This window comes from Cyprinodon tularosa, unplaced genomic scaffold (genome assembly GCF_016077235.1).
Source record: "Cyprinodon tularosa strain WSP-4 unplaced genomic scaffold, ASM1607723v1 ctg30, whole genome shotgun sequence".
NCBI lineage: Eukaryota > Metazoa > Chordata > Actinopteri > Cyprinodontiformes > Cyprinodontidae > Cyprinodon > Cyprinodon tularosa.
The window spans coordinates 1,571,511-1,587,121 of NW_024039008.1; the positions used below are offsets into that span (position 1 = coordinate 1,571,511).

Here is a 15,611-nt window from a genome sequence, read left to right on the forward strand (position 1 = left end):
AAAATATGAGAAAAATTCTTCCTCATTTGAAATATGTATATAAAAATGATATAGAGGTTCTTAATTTTTTTTTTCCTTTTATAATCAATCTGTAAATAAAGGGTTTGGAGTTCAGTATCTTAAAGATGGTTTGATTTATTTGTTTATAACTGAATTTTTACAGGTTCTTCATAGTCTATCGTTGCACCAACAGATAAGACAGAGAGGCGTAGATTTTAGGGCTGGATAATATGGCCTTAAATTTTCATCGGTATAAAAACACTCATTTCTGTTCATTTATTCTTTGAAGTCGTTATAACATAACTGTATATTTGTGAACACAATCACAGATAATGCTCTAAAAAAATATGCAAATTTAAAATAGCCTTCTTCAAGATGCCAGTTACATAAAAAAGTGTGATTTTTATCACAAAACGTGGTTTATATCACTAAACCTAGATGCCCCATTTATTCATATTCTTCGATTTTTTTCGATCTTTGCCAATGCCCCAGTGAAAAAAAAAGACAGAGAAACAAAATAAATATTAATTCTCACTTCACCCATTTTTAATGCTTTTTTAATCATTGCTAATTCTAATTCATTGCTAAGACGATAAATCTAAATTGTTATCATGTTTATAAATTTATCACAATAACTACAAATGATGTGATAAATGCCCAGCCCTTGTTGATTCTACGATTTGTTTTGATATAATACAAAAAAAAGTCAAATTATTGATTCAGACAAAAGCATAAAAACTGAAATCCTAAGACTGAAAAAGTATTATTTTATAATGATTAAAATAAATATAAATAACTTACAAGATAAATAAGTGCTAGGACAGAAGACTAAGTTAAAGTACTAAATACTTTGAGTGTTTGGAGGTGTTTTCCAAACTGTCTTCAGGTTGGTTTTATTAACATAAATAGGCTGCCAGCATTACCTGGACTGCTTTTCAGAATTCCTGCCACTAATTCAAAAGAAAATGTTGAATATATATATATATTTTTTTCTTTTATAGGGATTCCACTGTATTCCAAAGCAACACACAAAATATGTAATAAACTGTTTTGCATGAATAAATTCTTGAATGATATAGATTTTAGCTTGAAAAGATAGAAAGCAAAATCTTGTTAGAATCAAACAGGGTTTTTGCTCCATGTGGGACACCATACGGCCTAAATACATTTTCTGAATTCAGCATAATTTCTTCCATTTATCTACATCTTATAAAAGCCACCAATTATTACTAATGCTGTACTTAGCAAAGCATCAAACAACTGGTTATTTGATGCATAACACTGATAAAAGGTTATTCTGACAACTTCAAAACTTGAAAAACTGTATTCTGCACAAATAAGCAAATGTATGTAAACTTGCTCCCCCCCGTAGTCCATAAACACACAGATCCCAGTGCCCCGTGACCACGTCATGAATCCCGGCTCAGATTTTGGATCATTTAGCCCTCGGAGCTAAAAGGTGACTCACATATGGCAATGATTGGCATAAATTTGAGCGCGAGTGTGAGTGATTGTGTGATGGGTTCAATGGGCACAAAGGGACCCATTTAAAACAGCTCATCACCCTCGATCCATCCCCCCCCCCTGAGCACACACACACATACACACCCTCACCCCATTTTGCTCTATGCTCCCCATCATTACACAAACACCAGATTCCATCAAAGATCCCTCCGACTCCTCTGAATGCACAGAGCCGGCCAAACATCTCCCAGCCTGGGTCGATCAGTCTGGGCAGAGCCTTAAACAATCCTCCTCACTGTTCGTTCACACCCAACGCCGCTTAAGATGGGGACAGCCTAATGTACCCGATAGCCAGAAATTAGCCATAATATGTGTGAACTGTATCAGATTTCATATAAATGGGCTGCATTAGGATGAACTGGGCAGAGTCTGTTTGGCATGCTGACCATTTCTACAATGAGTCAGCATCTCTGCAGAGCAGCCGCTTCATGGAGACAAACTCATCAGATGTTTGCTTCTGGCTCCCTGTCCTACCAGCATCATATTTACCCACAGGCTTTGTTATGTTTAAGGGCTATCTGTTTGTTTGTTTGTTTGTCATTCTCAAGTGCTTAACGGAGTTCGGATTAATGAAGTGAAGTCCAATTTCCCATATAAAAAAGTTCTTGAAACAATAAACAGAAATATGGAGAATAGCCCTGCAACTATAAGACAATGTTTTCAGAGGATTAGGAGGCTGGAGACAGGCGGCTCTGCCCGGTGACGAGGCACAGAGGAGCAATCTGAACCTTGGTGAGCCGGGCTCAAACCGCTCCTGCCGCACTTGGTTTATGTTAAATTTAAAAAGAATGAGCGTGAGAAACATCTAGAGACAAAACAGAGCAATATGAATGAAATAGATATACAGTAAAATACAGGGAAAATCATCACTTAGATGTAGAACAATTACTTTTCTGTTGCCTTCTTTTATTGAAGATTAATTTTTAAATGCAATATAATTCTGAGAGATCAGTATTACTGAAACACGTCATTTTCATTAACTGAAATTGAATCAACTGGATTAATAACTATATATATTTATATAAATAAATATCCATTTATAAAAATACTCATGTAAACACACCGTGCAATAACCCTTTATAAAGATCCTACAATAAAAAATAAAAAAATGATGTCATATGTGGACACACTGTAAATACTGTATGTCCCATGCACCTTCTTCTCCTTTGACTATTTGAGCAGATGTAACGAGTAAATTCCTCCACTGTGAGACCAATAAAGTCAATCAATTAATTAATCAATAAGATTTTAATTCAAGTTTTTATTACATAGAAGAGCTATTTAAAGAATCTTTACTTTGACGGACTTCCACAGTAACACACAGTAACTCCTTACTAAGCTGTTGAAAAAAGTTTTAGTGGAGAAGCAGTCAAACGTATAGCTCCACATTGTTGGGATCAGTTTCTAGGAATCCAGCTCAAGTGGTAAATTACCCATCCTGGAAAATTAAATCCTGGGTTCGTATCCCAGGATTTCCCTGCTTTGGGGAGTGGCAGCCTAGTGGTAAGGGCATTGCGCTTGGAATCCTGAGGTTCTGAGTTCAAGCCCCACTGCCATTCTGGGTCCCTGAGCAAGAACCTTAACCCCACACTGCTCCCCAAGGGAATGGGTTAAATGCAGAGGGGAGTATATTCAGCCCTTAACCCATCCCCAAGGGGAGTGTCAGTCAAAAAAAACCTGACAACATCCATTTTTTTTTTCTTACTGAGAGGACATCTCCGAACTTGCCTTAAGTGTGTCGCAGTGAGCTTATCACATATATTTTTGAATTATGTCCAGTTTTGAAGCATGGTCTGCACCATGTTATTCCACGCCACAACGCAAGAGGGACAATCACAAACTAACTGTAGGGCGAAAAAGAGCAGGGATCCAGGTGGAAAAAAGGGTCCTAGAGTTCTCGCTCACCTCGCTCTTCAAGCTGGTCCATCTTCACGAGTCATTTTCCACAATGGTAGTCAAACAAACCAAAACAAGCCGGTAAGGTACTAAAAAGGAAATATGGATAGAGTAGAGAGGATATGGGTTTTACCAATCAGAGGCCTCCTGTCTGCAACACTGTCTGCAGCAGAGAGTCTGCGACAGGGGCGGGGGCACATTTGCATTCACTGTGACACACACAGACGACCTGGTTTCTGAGTATAAATCGGCCTTTCATTTCGTTGCTCAGTACTTGTGACAGAGTAATGACTATAAAACGCTGGAGAAGAAAAAACAATAAAAATATGGATATAAACAAATAATCGGCCTATGAAAAATTGTCAAAAAGGGTTGACAAGATCATAATCTGATCCATCCAATTAACTGAAAACTACCCTTTAGACCAGAGGTGTCCAGAGTCAGTCCTGAAGGGCTGGTGGCATGCCTTTTTTTAAATGCTTCCTTGCTATAACAAACCGGAATCAGATGGTTGCAGTGCAACAGAAGCCTGTGATCAGCCATAGACTGAAATCATGTGCGCTGTAGCAGAGACAAATCTAAATGGAGGACAGTGGCCTTCGAGCAACAAAGGCAGTCCTTTTGGTGTTGTAGTTGAGCCACCATCCAGAAGGGGGGGTGATGCTCATCTTTAAGTGGAACCAGACCTTTAATCAGGCCAGAGAAATCATCATGCTGAAAGAATGCCAGAACAGAAAGGTGAAACGATCCATGCGGAGTCTGGATTATTTAGCACCGTTTAATAGCTTCAAGCATGTAGACAAAAATTAATGTGATTCATCCTTCAAATATAAAAATTCCACAAGCTCCTCAGGTTAAAGCCTAAATATAGCCCAAACTGCTGTGCTGCAAGTCAGAGAAGCATCAACTTCCCAACATAAAAACTATAAATTTGCAAAGAGAGTGAGGGATGCAATGACAAAAAAGTGTGAAGTATAACTAACATGACAAAAAAAGACATGATACCAATAATCATGGGTGATTTTCAGGGTTTTTGTGAGTTAATGAACAGTGCGTCCAAGTGACTTTACATCTCTGTTCATAGGGGATTACCTCCAATACTTTCTCCTAAGTAGTGTTAAATATATCTTATTTTTTTGGATTCACTAACCTAATAGGTTCTTGTCTCATTATATCTTATTTTACAACAAATTGTAAAAATTCTAAATTCAGAATATTGTAAAAGAAAATTTGCACATACTGTTATGAAAAGACTGAAAAAAAACAAAAAACTTTGGTTTTAAAGAAAATGGCTGTTTAATATATTTGTAGTCGATTGATAATAGTCATCAACCTCGAATCGACTCATTAATCAATAAATTGCATCCCTACTCACACAAAAAACAAAAACAAAGAAAAAACACATTATTCTCTACTTCTTCATCTCTGTCCCAGACCTAACTCCTACAGAAAAGTGTTGGGCTGGGCTACTGTCATCTTGACATAACACTGCATTTCTTAAGTGTTCAATTAATTGATTTTTGTTTAATTTCTTCACTAATGAGTTTTTGACCTGATTTTAAATTTCAGTCTTTCTGTTCGCAGCCTTAGGCCCCGTCCACACGAAGACGAACCCTGGCCTAAACGCACAGATTTTTCACCAAACCAGCCTCTCATCCACACGAAGCCGGCGTTTCGGGGGTCTGTAAACGATCTTTTTTTTATTCAGCCTTCAGAGTGGAAAGATTTCAAAAAGCCGTTTTCGCGTTTCCATCTTTACGCCCTAACCGCATATTTTTTTTACACGCATGCGTCATAGCGTCGCCTCTAAACACGCATGCGCGACCAGTATCACAACAACAATGGCGCCGTTGCTAATGCTACTCACCCTGCTGTCGGGCTTACAACAGAATCTTCTTCTTCTGGAATATCTCCAGGAAGAACAGAGCAATATCGACGACATAGTTCAGCACCTGAATTTCACTTAACCACGAAAATGGACCCGCAGGGCAACCATGTATAAATATTAGTGCACATGCCCAACATTTCGTCACTTATTTTTGCTTTGGCACCACAGCGCCACTTACAGGCCTGGCATACATTTTGCAGCGTTTTCATGCATTCGTGTGGACGCTCACATTTATTTTACGTCTCCGTCTTTACGGCAAACGTTTTGGAAAATATCAGCGTTTCGTGTTCGTTTTGACTTCGTGTGGACGGGGCCTTAATCACTTCCCTGAGGTTCAGTTGTTGCGTCTGTGTCGTCCAGACCGACTGGGTCACAGGAACCCCAGTGAGAAGACTGCAGGCCTGGTGGATGTTAGCAGGCTTGAGGTTACCAGGTGGGGGACAATACAGAGACTGCAAATCTAGGGGTGGGTGAGAGTGAGTTTGTCCCCCGCCCTCCATCACTCAATTCACCCCAAGCTCTGTGGACCAGCCGTACTGAGGAAAAGCCTCAGAAAACACAACCCACCACATTCCACCAAAACAAACAAGCAGGGCCACCCAAATTTTTCAATTAGAGCCCCAGGAGGGGACAGGAAATGGATCAGTGTAGCCGTGCCCCTGTGCTTCCCCTCCCCACCTTCTTCTCTCTGACTTTGGGAAAGCGAAGGAGAAGGTGAGACAAAGTGCTCTAAGTGTGGCCCCGCTAACATGGACATAAACACAAATCATGGACATTTCTCGGACACAGCGCCAGCTTGCTGTTAGCTTGTCAATCATCTACTCTCTTTCACTCTAACGTCCAATCAGTCTGTTGAGCAAACAGACATGCAGAAGTACTGTTTTCCCTGCACAAACCTATTTAATAAGATTATGCTACAGCAATATTCCACTAAGGAACACAAAAGAGGATTAAAGAAGCACAAAAAATGTTGAGATTGAAAACACTGCATTTAATATGTTTAAAAAAAACAGACATTTTTTTGGAATAACTTAATTAAAGAGTTCATAGCAGGAACCAAGATCACAGTACAGAGTGCTGTTTTCAAAAGAAGGTGTTACTGCTCTGTTTCTAAAATGGATAAAAACTTAAAGTACATACATCTTGTCTTTTGTGGAAATATTTTTCACCAGTTCAACTTCAATGACAATGAGGAGGAGGCAACACAATGACGTAATTAAACTTAGTAATTTTTTATAAACAGATCTATTAACGAGCAAATTAATCCGTAGAAGGAATAACTTAAAAAAAATCAGGAAAGCGGTAAGGATAAATCACAACAGCTGTGTAGTGTTACCTAAAATTATGTTAGTTTATAGTGTGTGCTAGGGCTGGGTGATAAACCGGATTTTTACCGTTACCGTCATTCACTGCGATAACCCACGCAAATTTGCTGATGTCGGTAAATCCGTTAAATTAGTTGGTAAATAATTGTGCTGTTTTTCCTCTTTGCGCTAGTGGCTGGTGTTCCCTTCCACAGCAGCAGGTGGGGAATCACGTCACTCCACCAATCCAGTCAAAAAGTAAAAAAATAGAAAGGTGAAGAGTCACTGATCGCATAAATACAGACCAGTGGGATGAGCCCAGTGAAGAAGCGCCTAACGCAACTGTTAACGAAATTACATCAGCCAATCCTGTGGAGCCTAGCGAAAGCAGAGAAGAAGTCGAGAGTGCATTGTCAGAGTTGAGTGCGCGGCAGACGGGTTTTGAGCGAGGGTGTGCAAGTTTAAACAATGCACATTCGGTGGCCCCAAAATTACTCCATAGATATTGAGAAAAAGAACACGAAATCAAAGTTTGTCTGAAAACTGTTGGGACTACACAAAGTAACACATCCAACGTCTTCCACCTACACTGGAAAAATTATCTAAAAATAAGCAACAATTTCTTAAATTAAGTATATTTACTCTTAGTTTGAGTAGGCAAATGAGATGATCTGCCAATGGAATGAGTATTTTTAACTGTTAAAATAAGATATTTAGATAAAATGCACTTGAAATAAGACAGTAAATAAGATGGTAAATGGTAAATGGCATGTACTTATATAGCGCCTTTTTTTCAAGTCAGGAGACTTGACCAAAGCGCTTTACACTACATTCATTCACCCATTCACGTACACACTCACACACTGATGGTGGCAAGCTACATTGTAGCCACAGCTGCCCTGGGGCTCACGGACAGAAGCGGGGCTGTCGTACACTGGCGCCACCGGGCCCTCTGACCACCATCAGTAGACAATGCAGGTGAAGTGTCTTGCCCAAGGACACAACGACACTGAAAGACACGTGAACCGTCAATCCTTCGATTTCAGGGCAAACTTCTACATCCAACGCCACTGTCGCCCAATGCAATTGTGTTTTCTTATTCTAAAGGTAAATCATCTTGCTCCTTTGGCAAAAATTCTCTTTTACCTCCTAAATTCAAGAACAAATGCACTTATTTTAAGAAAAAAATGACTTATCTAGATATTGATTCTTTCCAGTGTACAGCACAGCCACACTGTTGAGCTCAAAGATTTGCTAAAAGCTCTGTTACCTTTGCGCAAAAATGTTCAATGAATATTTAAACCTGAATGGTACAAGACTTTAATATTTAATTGAAAATACTATTCAATGTGATTTATTCAATAACTAACTTATAAAGCTGCATTTCCTGTACATGCCTTTATTTCTAATAGAGGAGCCAGAGCAGTTATCGTTATCGAGGTAAAACTGCCTCCATTTCATCGTGATGTTGATTTGAGGTCATATTGCTCAGCCCTAGTGTGACCTAAAATTAAAGTTTTGTTTAAATGTTTTATTTTATCTTACACAGCTGAGAGACCAAACATCCACAAAAAGAACTTAAAAGTCTGCATAACATTAATCCCAACTTAAAAATACACTAGGGAAACACCAAAAAGCTGGCAATCAAAATACTAAATATAGCAAACAGTATTACTAGTTAAATAAAAGGATGGCAGTTGCATCAACACTACTGTATAAACTTATTCACAAATCTCAGCAGTTACACCCAGCTACAGCTCTTAGTGTGTAGCTGGGTGCAATGATACAGTGTATGCCCGGCTTTAATTAACATCTCTGTGGGATAATGTCTGCCACCCCATGCATGAAGCTGATGCTGAACTGGAGAGTTCCTTTACTGACAGACTGCTGCACCCTAAACGCACCATGGTGCAATATCAAAGATCCTTCCCTCCAGCAGGTGTAAAACTCTATAACCACCACTGTTCCCAACAACCTCAATAAGTTGTTACATTCATGCTATTTTGCACAGTTTCTACCTTAGTCAGTTAAATAATATGCTGCTGTCATTTTGCAAACCTCTGATGTTGCTGCCATTCTGAAATATCCATGTCCATATGTGTATATTGATTAGTTATACTAAAGGTGCACAGTTTTTATATTGCACAATTTGCTCACTTGGAACAACCAAACCCCTAAAATCTTTTGGCTAAATAAATTTGGTGAGGTTCCCCTTGTTTCCAGCTTCCACTCTCTGACACCAGTCTGATTTAAGGGTGTGCAAAATAATCGTCAAATCGATGCATCGTGATTCTAATTTTTGTGATCTACTGAATCGATTCTTGAAGGCAAGAATCGATTATAAAAAATAAAAAAAATGAACAAATAAAATACATTAATGGTTGGCGCACATCAATCAAACCAAGTGGAATACCACTTCCAGTCCAGCAGATGTCGCTGCGGATGTGTTGACGCCTGCTGCTTTGTGTTGCAAGCATGTCCGGCCTTGGGATACTGAGAAGAGTCATTCGTAAACAAAATATGGAGGAGACTGAGAAAATTCGCCCCCCAGCTCCATCACATTTCAAGTCAGATGCTTGGATGCATTTTGGCTTTAAAAACAAAGAAGGTAAAAACGAAATTGATATGACGCACGTAATTTCCAAAAGGGGAAATGTCTTACATTTGAATGTTTTCATTTAATTGGTTTAAAAGACCACTGAGGCCATGTAAATGGCACTGATTATCCTCATTTTGTTATTTTAAGTTTGATGAATCCTAAGATCTTTTTGTTAGTGTGTCCACGCCAGTAATAGTAATATTTCTGTCCAGTATTTGTTTTCATGACAACACCTCCAAAAGTAATTTCAATAAATACAGCTATGTATGAATTCAGTTGCTTTCAGTTATGTATCAATTGAAGACACTATCCAGATCATACACATCCAGTCAGCCACTGGTAAGGGCTGTATCTTTTTCTTACAGTGTTCAGTGAAAATATCCCAATGCATCGCAATATTTCAAGTATCGTGATGCATCGTGATAGAATCGCATCGTGGCATGTGAATCGTGATTCGAATCGAATCGTGACTTCTTTGCCAATACCCACCCCTAGTCTGAGTACACAGTGCATAGTGAGTAGTATAGTAAGTGCATAGGGAGTAGTATAGTAAGCAGAACATGCTGAATCGTGCTAAATGTGCTAACAGCAGCAGTTCTGAAGTCGAATTCACTGCGAAAGAAAGAAAAAAAGAAAATAAAACATTTAATTTTGATTTAATTTCACTTTGAATGTTGGGACAAATTGGGTTTTTAAATGTGAAAGAATTGAAATGCAATCTGCACTGCCTCTCTGAAAAGCTTTAATATATTTCTGCGTGTTTTCCGGTTCTTTTTAAGCACCCCGCCGAAATAAAAGTGGACCGTTAACGTCTTGTACAAATTATTAATGTGTTTTGTGACACACACAACGTCCACAGACCTTCCATTTTCATTCAGTTTGACACAGTCTAGGACAGTTAACTATTCGGTCAAGTTTCGTAACCTCAAAGCAAAACAAGGCATACAAATCCTCCACTTATTTACATCCACAGTTACGTTCTGGGCAGCCAATATCAAACCTCAAGACAATTCAGAGATTAATTAAAGTTAATAACATAAAAATCAGTCGCTTTGATAACTAAAATGACAGCTAATGTTAGCCCTAGCTAACATCCGCTAATAGGTCCATTTCATGTCAAAGAAGAGAAACGCTGACTGCCCTTCACCTTCACCTAACTCTTAAATCTGTTTACACTATTTATTAATCTAACAATATATTAATCGTAACAGTATAAGCAAACATGAAAGAAATATTTAGGAAATGGGAACTCACAGCACGAACAAGGTTTCTCTGCAAAGGCAACTTCCTGTTTCCTGCAAAAACATCCGGTCAAATCCTTCAAAATAAAATCGAATAAAACAGACTCATTAGGGTTTTGATACATACTGTATTTAGACTAATTAAAATAAGATGAAGTAGAGATCTTTGTATGTACTTTAAGTGATTTAATTATACTACTAAAATGTATAGAACTGAATAAGCTGCATATTTTTAGTTTCATACATTATATATATATATATATATATATATATATATATATATATATATATATATATATATATATATATATATATATATATATATATATATCTGTGCGACTGGAAAGACAATCTGCATTTTTTTTCTGGAGAGTCTGATGTCCTTTTTGCAAGAACGCTGGAGCCCAGTGGGAGTCCTGCTCTTTCCTCATTTCTCTTTTCACGGTGCATCACTGAGGTATTTCCACTTGTTCTGGGAAAGTCGCAGCATCATTAGAAATGCAACGGAGACCACCCAGGCTCACATTGGAGCACTGATACCATTACATTTATCTCACCAAATTGTGCAGGGCAGAAAGACTTTCTGTGATAAGGCAAGGCCCAGTCCCCAAGGAAACCATATTGTCCAATTACATGCAGTAATCTGATAATTGAGGGATCAAACTGTGACTTGGGAGTTTGCACAGATGCTGATGTCACACAGAGGCTGTTTGTCTACATAAACATCTACTTAACAGAAATGATGATGGAAGATTTTGATCTTATTCTCAGTGGTACAGCAATTGCCAGTGAATAAGAGCATCGGTGGTATATCACACATATCTTGTGGTGAAGCTGCAATCTCATGTAGGTCTATTTTACTTTACATTCATACCCAATAAACTATATTGCACTGCATTTTATTGTGTTGAAATACCAGACCTCCTTGTATTGAATTGGGATTTTATATGATGAATACAATGAAAATAACAAATCATTGATTCAAGAGGACTAAAAAAGAAGCATTGTTTTTTTTAGACCACAATAATTTCAGCTTTTGAAGATCTAGCACCATTTAATTAAGTGTCTAAAACTGGAAAGTGTGGTATAGCTTTGGAGGGTTTGCAGAGATTTGGTGCTCAAGTGTATTCTGGTGTTAGGCCAATCTTTAGTTATACACTCTTCCAAGATAAGGCTGAATGAATGAAAGTCTGACAAGAGGAACTTTTGCAGGCAGAAAGCCATAAGAGCTTATATAGGGGACACATCAAATATGCGGGGGAGAATACTAGAATATTATTTCCAGGCAAAGAGAAAATGCTGTGTCTTAGAAAAAAATAACATAGTGCACCAGCTTGAGAACATGATCTACTTAATGACAGAAGGAAGTGGCAGCTTTACTTCACAGTGAAAAAATTAAATCTAAATAAGTATTTTTTTTTCTTAAAATAATTGCATTTTTTCTTGATTTGAGGAGGGAAGTGAGATATTTTGCCAATGGAACAAGACAATTTACATAATAAAAAAAATTTGCATTGTCTTATTTCAAGTGCAATATATCTAATTATCTTATTTTAAGAGTAAACTAATTCCATTGGTAATTCATCTTATTTACCTACTAAAATTAAGGGTAAATACACTTAATTTAGAATTTTTTTTACTTTATTTCTAGATCGTTTTCTGCAGTGCAACACAGATAAACTGGTTAGGTTTGATGAAAAATTAGCAAAGCTAAATACAGGAAAATCCTCAATTACAGAATAAAGTCCTCTGGTTCTTCTTCTAGCAGTAAGCTCACCCTAAATGGACACTTTGTTACCAACATATCAAAAAAGTATATAAATCCTTTCTTTGGTCACATCACTAAGGCTCAATAAAGGTTGTTCTTGTAATTGACAAAATGGTATAACAATCAAGGGATATACTAACTTTGCTATGAAATATTGCATAGTAATGGAATAGTAATAAAGACATTTAGCCTTGCATGTTTGAAACCTTTTGAAGTGATTGTACTATCATAGTTTTCCGGGCTTTGGAGAGGTCTTCCATTTCTTTTTTTCTTTCTTTTTTTTTTTTTGCTTGTGGCTAATTTTTCTTCCAAATTGACCACTGTATTTGCAGCTAGAGATGCACTGATCCAGTTTTTTCTGATCCAATCTACGCTAAGAGTATCGGTCAAAATCCACTCCTGATCTGTTTCAACTGTTGGGTGAATTAACCATATATTTTACCATGTGAGTGAAGGCTTTAGCCTTAACATAAACTTCGTTAAAAAAGGTATAAAATTCACAGAAATATATATGTACTTTATGTTATTTCCTAAAAAATAAGCAACAAAAAGAAAGAAATAATGGTTCCATGTAAAGTGCACAGGATTTAATCTCTGATATTCAATATTAAATCACCGATATCCGATCCAGCTATCAGTCAGTACAGGTATTGATCGGTGCATCTTTAGTTGCAGCTTTCTTTATAAGTAGGACTGCAAAACATATGGAATCCAAAAGTTGCCCTGAAAAAAACCTTAATGTGTGTTGTAGTGGTTGCTGCAGATTTTAGCATCCAAAATATTAAATTTAAGAAGGGTTAATAAAAACATTCTACAATTGCATATATTCCTAATATCTTATAAATCTATTTATGATTGATCTCATTTAAATGTTGTCAGAACTTTACATTTGAACTTATCAAATTAAAACTGTTATCTTAAAAAGCCATTTTGAAGGAAACTTTTGATTTCAGGTTCTTGTGTTTTTGAGACAGCAAAGACTTCTTTTGGAACAGGTGCCCAGGTCGCTCCAAAGGGCCACTTTTGCCATCTTAGACTTACCTTGACCTCTCTCACCCCAGTCTAATCCGCACCCCGTAATGGCACATGCTGCGCTGGCAATGCTGCTCATCCCTCAGTCCTATTGTTCATTGTTTGTCTCCTCTAGTTTTTCCCATGGGCCCCTGGCCAGTAAGAGGAAAAGGTCACTGTAAATATTACACTGAAATCCCCCCTCCCTCTACACGCCGCTCCTGAAGATGGAACAGACTAGCAGTGGGTGAGCACTTCCTTCCTGCACAGGGCATTGCAACTGTAACACATCAAACATGCAGGGATCCTTCAGTGTCAGAGATGGCTGCAGAGAGACTACATGCTCTCTGTTTACATTGCATTAACCTGGGGGGTCCCAACCTTGGTAAAGAAGATTATAGAATTACTAAGGAATGTGCAAATACCCTCTCACATTTGAATCCTCAATTATCCATCACATTAAAATACCAAATATGAATCTTTTTGGTGTCCGTAATGTGTCTTGCACAAAAATGTAAAAATATGTATTCCTAAAAAACGTACCATAGCTGAAGTACACTTACCCATGTGTGGTTAATCTGTACCCCTGTAGTGCTGCTGTTAATATAAGGCATGAGGATTTTAAATAAACCTCTGATATTTGGTTTGTTTTGCTTCTGAGTGCTGCTCTATCTCTCGTAGCTCTCTTTTCCTGGAGAATCTGGGCTCAGGAAATCCAGGCCTGTGCCAGGCTTAGCTTGGAAAAGCATCCAGATGAACAAAATGCAGGAATTAAGAAGAAAGGAGAGCCTTGCAGTCCGAGTGCTGACACATTATTTGCCTCAAGCAAAGTAAAATATGGTGAAAAGATATATAAACATATATGAGATTAAATATCATTGAGGTGGATCTCTTCATTTAAGACAAGTAGATCTTGCAAAAAGTGTGTTTTTCTTTTAAAATTAACACCCTTTTATGAAATATATCATCCTTTTATTTATGTGTATATATTTTTTAAAATCCTCTTTTTGCCATTAAATGCAAACAATACCCTTATATCTTTCATAAAACAATAACATAAAAAATCAGACTAATTCTGGTTCAGAGTTAAGGATGTGGCCATAATGGGCTATTGCTCAAAGCCCCAAAAATCCAGAGCTTCTAAGAGCCCAGAGGGTCCACAGTGTAATATATCAAAATATTTAACCCCTTATGAAGCTCTACTGATTTTATGCTAGAGATTCACTTAAAAGTAATCAAGACTAAATAAAAATTTATTTGACTAGACAAAAAGTATGATTTTTTTTTACTATAGGGAAAAACAATCAACAAAATTTTGTTGGCATCCAGTTTTTAATATTTATGATTTTTAATTGATGATCAGTTGTCTTTTAAGGAACATTCTGCATTCTGCTAAAAAAAAAAAAAAACTGAAATTTCTGTTAGGATTTTATTATATACTGAAAAAAATAATACAACCGTTTTTGGCATTTATATTTATTTATTTATTTATTTATTCATATATAGTTACTTTAACACAGTTGTTTCATGTTAGCTGGGTAAGACATAAAAGAAATGTATTACTAACTAAATATAACTAAGTAATGCCAAAAGCAGTTGCATTATTTTTTTCAGTGTAGAAATAAGTTCTGTTTTTCTTTTTGTGTAAAAAGGAAACTGGTGAAAACAGCCTTCTTATCTGTTATTGGCTAAGGAGATGTGTTTTATATAAATTGCTTCTGCGTACCGTCTTAAAAGACTGGATAAGGTGTACTATGGGATGCTAAGATTTATTTCCAGCTGTCGTCCATTTACCCACCATTGTGATCTTCACTACAAAGTAAACTGGCCCTCACTCTCTGCCTGACGCCTCACTCCCTGCTATGTCTTTTATCTAACTATTATCGGTGCTCTTCCATCATATTTGACAAGTCCTTTAACAAGAAAGCAAGGATGTTATAATAATAATTTTTTGTTTTATATGCCTTTTATGTGTTTTATATTCTTTACCAAGTCTCTCTTGCTAAATAGATTTTAGATCTCAATGGGACTAACTTGCTTAAATAAATGCTAAATAAAAAATTATGAAAAAGGGATAAGCACATATCCATCTTTTACCACTTGTCTGACATGGTTGCCATGGCTGGTGCCTGTTTCCAACAGTCTATGGGCAAAAGACGGGCACATCCTGGAGAGGTCACCACTCCATTGCAGGGCAACATAGAGATGTATAACCATGCATACACACTCTTATACATAAGGAATAATGAGATTTTTATATTTTACAGATATCCCATCAAATTACAGTGATTGTGCTTCCTTATGAAACTAACCAGATTAACATTATTTTTTTAAACTGTTCTTTTGCAGCTGTAACACAACAGCAATGCCATATATAACC

General features: G+C 37.1%; 1 protein-coding gene across 1 annotated transcript in view; it reads right to left on the reverse strand.

The window, feature by feature from the left end:
* Positions 1-10,537, reverse strand: part of exoc2 (exocyst complex component 2) — a 77,716-nt gene extending 67,179 nt beyond the window's left edge. The window contains exon 1 of the mRNA XM_038291688.1: positions 10,466-10,537. The gene's annotated coding sequence lies outside the window, so the exon portion shown is untranslated. The remainder of the gene's footprint in view (positions 1-10,465) is intronic.
* Positions 10,538-15,611: the final 5,074 nt, after the last annotated feature.